The 12,312-nt window shown below is 40.4% G+C and overlaps 1 protein-coding gene across 2 annotated transcripts in view; it reads right to left on the bottom strand.

The window, feature by feature from the left end:
- The window catches only part of side-VII (sidestep VII transmembrane protein), a 716,396-nt gene that overhangs the window by 616,364 nt on the left and 87,720 nt on the right, over positions 1-12,312 (bottom strand). The gene's annotated exons all lie outside the window — the stretch shown is intronic.

Genomic DNA, 12,312 nt, shown 5'->3' with positions numbered 1-12,312 from the left:
ATCGAAGGTGAGTTTTAACGGAGAAAAGACAACGATCAAGAAATATTTCAATGCATGTAAACACATTCTATTGTGATTGTGGGTGGGGTGGTCATTTCGTATCGAGTAAAAAACGTTACGTCAAAATTGCCCACGCGTGTTTGGTACCAGGACGTCACGAAGTTCAGGAGCGTGAATTTGCAGCAACACGAATTAGCTGCCCAGCTTTATCTCCATAATTATACCAGGCACTAATTAGACAGAGAGCTCTCTGGAACTCGCAGAGCTGTGGAAAAGACAAGCAGTAATTGAAGGGGTGTAGTGTTCTACAAATTGAACCGATTCAACTGCGCCATATTTCATCAAGTGTTTTTATTGTGCAGCAACACAAATTTACTCTTCAGTCTCATGTTTCGGCAGATTCATTGATGTTAAAAATGTACGAGGACCCTAAGGTCTGAGGCATTCGTATATTTTAAACATCATTGAATCTGCTGCTATGGAAGGGGTAAACAGCAAGTTATGCAATGTAAAAGTGTCACCTCGGTGGTAAAGTACATTAAACGCTAGGCTCACGATTTCGCCACTGAGGTTCTGTGTTCGAGTTCTGGCGTTGAACTATCGGTGGTTAGATTGAGAGTCGACCATTCAACTCACACGGCTACCGATACTGATTTTTTATTACATTATATAAAACCTTAACATATATGCCACTAGAAAAGTTAACTACGTACATTACTGGTAGGAATGATATGTCGAAAGGTTCGGGTTAGAGTTTTGAAAGAAAAGAACCAATACATAAAAGATAGAGACAGAAAAGAGGAGAGAGAACGAAAGAGGAATATTGAGAAAAATAAAAGAAGGGAGATAGGAAAAAGTGGAGGAAGGGAGGGGAAATATAAGAAGCGACACACGGAGAAAGAAGAAAGATTGATTGATTTGGTTTATTTTACTTCGCTTCTCTGCCACTTTTGGCTAATGGCGAAGATGATGACATTGAAGAAGGTACGGTCACAGAGAACACCCATGCCCAGGCCAGGATTCGAACCCGGGACACCTGGTGTCATAGCGCTGTGTGCTAACCACTCCGCCACGGAGGTCGGCTGAAAATAAAGAGGGAGGGAGGAACAGAATAATAGTATAGTTAAAGGAACGAGAACGGAAAACGGATATTCTAAAACTAAGGGAAAAATCAACAGCAACCAAACGTAATGTAACAACCAAATGTAAACATATAAGAAAAACATTAGGAACCTGAGGATTACAAAGGTTGACAGTTCTCTGATAGAAGCTTTATGATGGAAAGACATACCCAGAAATAATAAACACAGTGTACAAACTTAGTGAGAAAATGACTCGAATCTGGACACGTTGCCATTGCTCTAACAACTGACCCAGCTCCATTTTTCATTAATACATCTACTCTGTCTGCAAGAGCTTTTTCAACCTACAAATCAGGCTGTTTCCATAATGTGACAGAATAAAGGGAGTTTGTCATTTCGGTGAGCTTATTGTTCCTAGCCTCCATACTGAATTGTGGTGCATTATGTTACGATAAAATTATATATTGAACTTTGACTTTCCGATATTAAATAAGCTTAAATAGAAATGCCACTACACGGCAGGGTGTCTGTTCTTCCAAATTGATAACACGCCTTCGCTAACCTATTGGGTGACGCATCTAAAGTTGAACGTGTGGGTGTTAGATCGTGTGGGTGTTCCATAACGACACTAGTAACAGACGGGAAATTCGAACAACAACAAATCCGTAGTACAGCGTTGTTACCAGCGAATTGATGACGTCAGAGAGTTGGTGGATAACTTTTATCAGCTTGTTATCACGCCGCTTCATTTACTCTCGGCTGTTATGAAGCTTCAGAGTTCCTCTCGCGCGTTATTTTTGGCGCCGTTTGATGTTGGAGAGAAATAAGTTGACGTCAAACCTTGTAGACGAGAAGTGAAATTCCACTTGGGTTTTGAGTGGTGGAATTTGGAGAGATTAAAATGATATCTAATAATAATCTCTTCAAAATAGAAATACTTTCTCTGTTTGAGAAGGAAACAACATAATCATTCCATTTATATGTGACTTATACTTGGAACGCACAATTTCATATCGCTTCTGTATACAGGTGGCGCGCACTACATCTACCAATGTTAGTTGGCAACTCTGTCCGAACACAGGCGCGCATGCGCAGGAATCTCCACTGCTTAGGCAGCTACAGGGCTCGCAATCAGTCTGCAATGTAGCGATGACCGGTTCAGACACGAATGGCGGCAGTGAAGGCGTTCATCCGAACAGGTTCGTATGCCTAAGCATGCGAGATTCCTGCGCATGCGCGCTTGGGTTCGGACAGGGTTTCCAAAATTGGGAGATACCATATTCGTCACCTTGTATTATATTCTATGTTTGACTGCCTTGGCTGTGTAGGAAATATGCTTTTACACTACACTACTATCTAATAGCAACACTAAAACTTGTAATTAATTTAGCATATAATTAGGACACATTTTAATAACTACTTCATTGCATACTTACTCAATGATAATATGGAAAATGATACCTCGTCGTAAAGGCCGATGATTCAAATTATTCATTTCTTGCACAAATATTCCTTTGCTAACTCATACCTTCTGTTTCAGCAAAGACATATTTGTGGACATAACGTGCACTAAATACTGCATTCACGTTGAAAAAACATGATTCTTGGCTCAGAATTGCTTCAATATACGTTTCTATAGAAACAAATAACAGAGAAGAAAAATGGATCATTGTTACATCAATTATACAACAAATACCAACAATATGATACTCGTACATTTAATAGTTTTCTAAGTTTTATTTATTTTAGATCTATTAAATAATTGTAACATTTTCAGCAATAAAGCTGCATTCATCGGCTGTGAGTTTCACCCAGCCTCTAATAAATGGGTACCGCCTGGGAATCCTGGTGGATAAAGGCGAACGAAGTGTGATGCTAATCACGTCACCTCCACAAAATGACCGAGATTGTAAATGCGAGGTGACCTATGCATGTACCTCCACGTTCTCACATATGCCTTCAGGGTACGTTGCAATTTAATTTACATAATTACATACGTGTGTGTGAATCGACCACTAATAAATATGTATGAACATTGAGAAAATATTTCAAATAAAGTAGGCCAATCAGAAATGAGGACTACAGTCCCGTGTGAATTAATTGAAATACGACAATAACTACACACGTTATGTATTTTTTTGTACTTATACCATCATTCATCAATTACACTTTTCAGAAACAATAAATTACATATTCGTAATATTTCTTAATAGCTAATATGTTCTTCTTTCTGTTATATAATTTGTATTACACGATTTCTCATAGATTCATCATCATGTAACCATAGTCAAGTTTGAGACTCTGTCATGCATAAAAATATCTTGTTCCGATTAATTCGCACGGGAGAGTAGAAATTCAGGAGAATTGAAGTCTTCTCTAGCACGGTTTACCAGATCTGCCATCCTCCTTTAACTTTTCCTTACATTCTATCATCCCTTCGTCCTCTGCTTCTTTCTATCGATTTCGTTCTCTGTTGCTGTATTTCTTTCATACTCTACTCCCCTCTTTCTCTCTCTCTCCCTTTTCTATGACATTATCTCTTTATCTTTCCTTTGTCATTTTCTTTCTAACTTTCCTTTGCCCTCTTCTCTCTCTCTCTCTCTCTCTCTCTCTCTCTCTATCCTTTTAGCCAGCCTCTTCTCATTTCCTTTCTTCCTTCCATTTTCTATATAATTTTCTTTCTTTATTCATTTTTCATCTTCTCTTTCTTTTTCTCTTCTTCTTTCTTTACATGGTTATGGTTAATATTCTCACCCTGTTCAATATTACTATGAGAAATCTCATGTAGAATAATATGTATCTAAGGGCTTAGATTATTCCACGGTGGGTTGCGACGCCCCTGGTAACAAACAACTCCACCTATAGAAGATCTGCACCGAAATTTGTTAACAAATGCGAAGCGACCTGAAGAACTTTAACACCCCATCCTCACTTTGTCTTGCCGGAGCATTTAATTATCTGAAGCAATTCCCCACCATCTTGGAACGTGTACGCAGGGACCTGCATGGGTATGCATGAGGTTTCCGGAGCATGCGTCTAAATGTGCAAGCGCATTATGCTGCACTCCTACGCGAAGTACCTTTAAACAGTCCGCATTCAATTCCCATCTTCAGCATCACAATTTCCACCTGGTCGAAATGGAAGCTACGTTCGAGCCACTGAAACAGAGAGAGAGAGAGAGAGAGAGAGAGAGAGAGAGAGAGAGGAGTAGGAGGAGGGGGTGAGGGCCATGTTGGGTCATTGTTTCGGAAGGAAGTTAGAAATGGCGATATTATGCTGGATTAGATGTGCGGTTAAGGGCGTGACCCAACGCCGGAATGGCCGAACTGTGTAACGACGCCGAGCAGAATGGAAGAAGCGGCGCTGTCTCCCCTTTTATAAACCAGCCCTCAGACGCTGCAGGAGAATTGTCATACGATCCTCTCCAGGAGTGAGGCAAGACCATTATACAGTCCCAGAAGGTTTGCGATGTCTTCGGTAACTGCCCCCACGGTTTACCTTAAAACGAGAAAGAGAAAGAGAGAGAGAGAGAGAGAGGAAGAGAGAGAGAGGCGGTGGATCGACTTCAACAAAAGGTCTGCCACGCTTCCCGCTGAACGTGAGATGATCTCCGAATGCGAACTCAATATCTGGAGACGGAGAGAGGGTAAGATGTTTTCCAGTAGCGAGCTTGTACGTTCATTTTTTAGTGAAGGAGACTTTTGTTTGTTTCCTTACAGAAAACGCATCCCTCTGCATTACAGTAATGTTAAATGCCAAGAACATAATGTATTTTCTTGTTCAAATCACGTGACAATTGTGATCACATTGCCAACAACCAGTGAAGTAGTCCCGACAGAAACGACCTTTTCTATGAATGAATCGAAACTTCTAGTACCTGATGATAAAATATAGCAGTGTAGTAATGGCTTTAGGCCGCCATCTTGATGGTAATCTTTTTATTTAGAGTCGCCTTTATTCCACTTTTGGCTAATAGCAAGGGTGATAAGATGAATGTAGTGAAAGGACACACATAAAGAATACCAAAGTCCAGGCCGGAAACTTTGCTGGTGAGTCTGACTTGAGTTTTAAACGAGTATCTCATTTGATTTGACTTGATTTGATGATTTAAGTTCACTTTATGCACAGATAGGCTAATCGGGACTGGACCTACAGTTTAAAGTAGTATCTGAACTCCTATGTGCCTCCACCGGGTATCAAATCCGGGACCAGGACAACTTTACTACTACGCCATCGGAGAGGCTCATGAATATCTCATGAATTTGTTTATGCAGAAATTGAATAACAATTTGCAAGTGAAACGTTTGAAATATAGCGTCTGGTTTAGGAGGGATTAAAGAGGGAAGGCGCCAGTTTTGTGACAACGATAACTGACGTAAAACTAAAGATTTTGATTGGGAAATTTGAAACCTGCTAGACATATTTTGACATTTAATTGTAGTGACTTTAGTCTTAATCAAGATGGCGAAGGAAACACTCGTGTCCTCCATTACAAAACTGTACAGCAAATTGTGTATTAACAATTTCATGAGATAAATATTTCAAACTCGATTAATTAATGGACTCATGATTTTTTCAAGTTGGGGACCTATGACTGCCTATCCGCATCTTATCATTAGAACAAAATCTTCCAGTTTCAGTTGTCAGAAAGGTTTCCCCAAAAATATAGACGGGCTTCAACTTGTAAGTTTCAAGTTGTTTTCCATCAGGTGGTAGTAATTGTACCATATTCAATGACGCTACATCTTTCAATGCTCCATTTGTCCCAATAGAATCACAGAGTCGTCGACAATTACGCACTGCACACAAGATACTGATAATATCAAAAATTTTCTTTTCCAATAACAGCATGTAACAGTTAGTTTAAACCAACAAAACTCTTCTTTACAAAATCGGTATCTTCAAATGAATACTGATCACAATCAGGAACAGTTGAACGTCAAGGTGAAGAAGAAATAATGCGAGAATTACTTACAAATCAGATTTAAATATCATGTCATATCATTATTAAAATACTGTAATTGTATCTATTTTGAGGAGCAAGATATACGTAAGCCGGCCCCCTTGGCGGAGTGGTTAGCACATCGTGCTACGACGCCAGGGATCAAGGGTTCGAATCCCGGCGTGGGGATGGATGTCTGTTAGCGTCAATTCATCAATTTCATCATATCATCACTCATACCCATCTTCGCAAATTAGCCAAAAGTGGCACAATAGGCGAAGTAAAATAAATCAAATCAATCAATCAAGATATACGTAATACAGGATATGAAAATTAAGGAATCTAAACGTTTGAATTTTAAATACATTACATTTGCAACTTTATTACTGAAGACTTTGTTACGGAAATAATACAGTAGACACTATAGGTTTTTTTTTTAGTTTTGCTACCCAATTTTAAAAAAATTGTCTAAAATAGCATCCATTTTACTGATGACTGTGCAAAGAAATAAGTGAAGCCTAAATCTTCGGCTATTTCAGTTTTAGTTTTATAAGGATTCGCATCGACTTCCTGTACTTTCTGGTCAAGCGTGTAACTTTTCATCTTTCTGTTGTTCATGGCCGACCAGTAGCAACTGAAAACTGTTACTTCTGTGACATTGTTGTAGCTTGGTTACATATGAAAATTAGTACGTATAACATCGAATTACGTACGTATAAATGCATTACGTACGTACAAACATGGTTTGATTAACACCTTTTAAAATTATATTTTGCCCGTACCTCCAGTAATTTACGTATAGAATTACGCAGAACTGAGTTACGTATAAAGCAGTCTCATCTGTACTAGGTTTATTTAGCACGTAAAGGACAACATGTAAAGTAAAGTAAAGTAAAGTGTTCCCCTGTGCATAGCACCACGCCATGAAGGCGTATAGGGGGTGTGGGGAACATGTGGATACCTTAAAAGAAGTCCATTATTGTTATGGTAAAGCTGGTCATCAGTCATGTACACTTGACAGTGAAGAAGAATAAAGTATGCGTTGACAATGGCAACAACCCTCGAAAGGAAAAAAAAGTAGAGTAAACGGCGAAAAGGGAAGGGGATGCAATGGAAAGATGAGCAAGACAAGGTGGGAGGAAGATGAGGCCGAGAGAAGGACATGTAACAATGGGAAGAGTGGTCAGGGGAAAAAGGGAAGCACACGAGGAGACCCGAGATGGAGGTCAGCATTCAGCGCCAGCCGACCAAAAGGCGGAAGATCAGAGGCCTCTAACTAACCCCGGTCCTTTCTTCACAGCATCTGCTCTGGTCGTCATGACAACGGAGAACTTGTTGTGGAGATTTTTTTTCATCATCCCTCTTCTAAGCGCTGCCTTCTCACTCTTTCTGTGCTCAAACTACCCAAGTTGGAAGATCTGCTGCGTGTTTACTTTGCAGAGGGTGTTAGAGCTGAGAGACAAAGGGTCATGGGATCGAACCCTTAATTGCAATAACCATGTGGCGGATTTATAGGCAAAAGACACATCTAAAATATGTAAATAATAATGAAAATAAGTCCTCGGTTAATGTTTTCCAAAGTTTAAGTGCACGTACTGCTGTGAAAAGCTAATCTGGACTGGACCTACAATTTAAAGTGGAATAGGATACGAACCACTGTACAATGTATCTCCATCGGCATCCAACCCGGAAATTACAAGGCGACATCGTTATCAGTACATCATCGGAGAGTGCCAGAAATGAAAATAATAAGACTTCAGAGAAATTCAAAATTTATCATAAACGTGACTATTATATGCAAGGGATGACAGTGATTTAATATATTGTGTATATTAAGTGTATTATTATGGTGACTCATAATTAGGACGTGTATGAAAGATAATATAAAATATTTCATTATTATATTTAATCTTATTTCATTTTGGAAGTATTTGTCTCCAACTTAAAGTAATTGCTTTCTTAAATATGCAATTTCTTTTGTTAGTTACTTAGCCACCGATTTGTATTATGATCACAAGGCATTTGACCAAAGTGAGCGAAAACAAACAAACGAACGTGTACAAGCGAAAAACTGACTGAAACGTTCCTAGTAGCTTCGTGCATATTTCTGACTACGTCACCCTTTCAAGTTTAGATTCTTCCACTCGATCGATGCTAGGAGCGTCATACGCAGCCTAACAATATATCAATGTGCGTTTAATAATCCCATAACAACTATCTTATTCTCGGGACTGTCCAGTTAGAATGAGACCTATAGTGCACAGTCATGGAGTGAGTTGGAGTTCGGATGTAATTAGCAACGGTACGAAATCCTTGGTGTTATGCAACCCAAATGACACATCAAATTGGCACACTGCATAGTACAGAAGGATCTACTTTGTATGAGGAATAAGGGTAATGTAAAACGTTCTGAAGAACTTTAAGAAGTTAAATAATGTTCTTGTTTCATACTACCGCTGCGTTCGTCGATATTCTATCATATGTTGCTCTCATTGATATTCCTTTCCGTTGCACTGTAGTGAGCAAATTGAGGTTCTTAAGGAAGTATTGGAAAACATTCTCATGTTCCAACAACTTACACCTTATCCCGAACAACAACTTTGCATCGTGTTTTGCGTCTTGATTTTTACCATTGTCTGGCTTGTCTGCCAAAAAGGAATAGGAATTTTATTCTATGGTTCCATAACAACTGCAATTTTCTTCTGACTGTATAAAACGCACTAAAATTAAACACCTCAGTACAAGCCATTGTCTGGCGTGGAATGTATCTGTTCCGTGTATTGTTTGTTCACCAGAAGTGACTGGCTAATTCGGCTCCAAAGGTTTGCCTTTCTATTTATTTCGATTCTGAAACACACTCAACTTCTGGCTGTGACTGTACATGTAGGCAAAAGTAAGTTTCATTAGCTGTGAGTCCGCAAAAGAACCAATCAGATATTGTCTCAGCTGATTGGCTGCTTCGTTCACGTGCTCCGCATCATGTCACAAGCCTTGGCGCGAAATAACAATGTTATTAGAAGACTTAACAATGTCTTCCTTAAAGACTAGTGGTGGATGACGTGTACTGTGCTGAATTGTTGAACGTCTCAGAAGGCAACATTGTTCAAGACAATGAGGAAAGGTGTTTTCTTTATAAACAAAGAGCTTCGTTGCGCAGAGGGATTGTTGATGCCTGGAATAACGGATGAATAGTGGCGGCATGAAACGAGGAAGACCTCACAAGCGAACACGGACGTTAATTCTCTTCTAGAATTCGGAGGAAAGGATCACGACTCGAGGAACGGCGCTGCAATCGAATAAAATGGCGGGGTAATAAGATCCTCGCACTTACTCCCATACTTCTCATGTTCCATTCGGCCTGCTCGGCAGTTACACTTTCCTTTTATTGTTACGCGTCCTTACTCCGGGGTCTCTCTTTCCGCGCCTATTCAGATCCGCAGTTACACTGCTCCTTTTATCGTTACTCTCCTCCTTCCTCCTTCAAGTTTCTTCTCCACCTTTTAAGCCTCTGTCGTCACACTTCTCTTTTCATAGTTATATGTCCCCGCCTATTCCCTTTTCTGAGCCGTTTCATAAAGTCCCACGGGCCCCGGCCTACATTTTGTGTCTCAGAGTGGAGAGACGCGAGGAACAACCGATGTATCGACGGTTCCTGGAGCGCGGAGGCCGTTGTCTCGCTCGGGCGGAATCCATTTTGATGCCTTGCCAGAAGCGCCATAGTTCCTCGTTCCCGCCTTTTCCTTTCCAGGGATTCGACTCTGCACCCCCTCTGCCCCTCCCCCGTCCCCCAGTGCTTTCTAGAGTGCACGTCCCCCTGGGTGCTACTTTGCCAAATGGCTGATGGCGTATCTTAGAAGCTCTTCCTTCCAAACAGGGAAAAAGAGGAAAGATTTGCCTTTTCGTCCTTCAGACCTTCTGCTAATCGTTACCCTGGTGCCATCTTAGTTTGCAAAACTCAAAGTGTTGTACCGCCGTCGAACAAGACTTCAAAAATTGCAGATTCGTCGTGTACATCACATGGACGTCTACAGGTTTCTTTCCAGGGAGGGTTAAGCAAGGTAATTGTTTTCCGGGGGGGGGGGGGCAAAGGAGGTATATTATTCCCCATAATAGTGATGGCCCTTCTAAAAGCACTGCTTCAGTCTGAAATTATCATGTTCTCTCAACGCCCTTATAATAATTGACAATAATTACTATGACTAAAATGAAAGTATGTGCGAAATATATACTTCTTATGTGGACATTAATTTTCGTGGGGAGGGCCCTCCCTTGTCACAGCTTCCGGACGACATCCAGTAATTCTGAAAGAGAAGCTATGAGTAGAACACTTCCAGAAACTGAAGTCAATTCATGTGGCAAATCCTCTGCTTCTTTGGTGCTTCTTTTAGCATCCATGTAATTGAAAATCATGTCTGTTTTTGTTTAAAGTTTTGTTTCTATGAAAACATTCAGCTAGCGCAGTCTTACGTTTCCTTACCTGAAGATTTTCGATTGGATTTTGTTAATCACAAAGGGACATTACTTTATCGAAATTTGCCTAACAATGCAAACCACATTTGGATGTGAACAGCTATATTCCGTGGTATGCGAAAGACGCAACAACGCCAACGTTTGCAGGTTCGAACTATGGTTAAGGCATTCGTGTATGTTTAGATCATTATTCATTTCATCTATGCATCACTCATTCTCAGTGTAGATATTATTAATGTAAAAGAAAAATCTATGCAAACTGAGCATAATTTCTCGTACCCTCAATAACGATAAATCTAATTCCTTTGGTTTTGATTTATCTTCACAATGCAAATAGTTGTGTTTGTACTACGCTCCAGGAGTCTGTGACACGAAGTACAAGAACAGAGAAGGAGTGAGTGGGCGGAACAAGGCAGTGTGCGTTGATTTGTAATCCCTTGCCCTCTAAAGCGTTCATTGGTCACTACTTGCACAGAGGCTTTGTTTTCCTTCGTTTGCTCCACAGACTTCTGGGATTGGGTATGGCAAAGCTCAGGATGAAACTTTACAGTTATCAATCTTGAATTAGATATTACGTGACATGTTCAGTCGCTCCAGGCAAACGATGAGAAACTATGACTATGACGAAGGTCATGGAAGGTTCCTCAAATTTCTTTGCTTCTTTTCCTCATTCCCTCATACTTACCCTAAATCAACCATTAAAAGTTTGATAGAAATTTAGCCAGGATAAGAACAGTAGTTCAATTATCTTTCGTCGATTTTCTATCTCTTTAGGTTATTCGCAACGATGAGAATGGTTGGCGAAATGCAGGATGAACAAGCCAAGGAAAACCTCCAAGGCTTAGCCAGGATTCGAAGCTAGAACAGGATACGTTAACCACTCCGTTCGAAGTTTTTCAAATAAAATTGTGCATCAATTAACACAGTTAAGTATCTAAATTTTGGTTTCTATTTAATTGATGCATTTTAGTGCATCAAAACGAACAGTAGCTGGTAATTGATGCATTTCTTTGTGTATTCTTGTGCATCAAAATTAGCCATTTATGCACTTAATATGTTCCTATGCGTTCCAATTTACAGTTTGTCTTGATAGGGACAAGATTTTGGGCATTTCCCTGAAATCAAACCTTCATAATAATAACCCACAGCTCGACAGCCCTTGAGAGCCTTGGCTTACCTATCGACTGCTGGTCTCCCTCCCACACTATTCCTCCGTCACCTGTTATAGTGTGGAGATCTTAGACCAGTATTGGGGTGACGGGTGGTCAGCCCGACGAACCCCCAGCCGTTGTAGGTCTTCTCGACCGGGTTACCGCTCACTCATTCGGAGCTCCCCAATTTCCTCACGATGGTGGGTTGCCACCGGCTCTATACGTAGGCCGAATAAATTCCGACCAGAGCCGTATTCGAACCTACGCCGTCCCGCAGCGAACGATCTCAAAACGAGTGAACGCCTTAACCCGCTCGGCTACGGAGGAGGACATGAAATCAAACCTTCACATTGGAGAATTGTGCACTTTGATAAAACAACGTGGATTTTTTTTTCAAGAACAGGACGTTTCCTTAAACACAACACGTCTCACACAACTCTAGAGTCTACTTCAAAAGTAGGTTAACGTCGCTAATGGGGGTCAGCGTCAACTAAATATAGACTAAAACCGTAGTCAAGGAAAAAGAGAAATAAGAAAGTCTTGCCTAATGTCTACATCGCGTGCGCGTTACTCCCATTCGTATCATACTGAAGAAATTTAAAGCGAAAGATACAAATGATACCTGGACCATTTTGGTTGAATAAAAAAGGATACTTCGCAATTACCT

The sequence above is a fragment of the Lepisma saccharinum genome, chromosome 3 (assembly GCF_977018435.1).
Source record: "Lepisma saccharinum chromosome 3, izLepSacc3.1, whole genome shotgun sequence".
In the NCBI taxonomy this organism is placed as follows: Eukaryota; Metazoa; Arthropoda; class Insecta; order Zygentoma; family Lepismatidae; genus Lepisma; species Lepisma saccharinum.
Note: the sequence above shows the minus strand (reverse complement) of the source record. Positions and strands in the feature narration are given on the sequence as shown.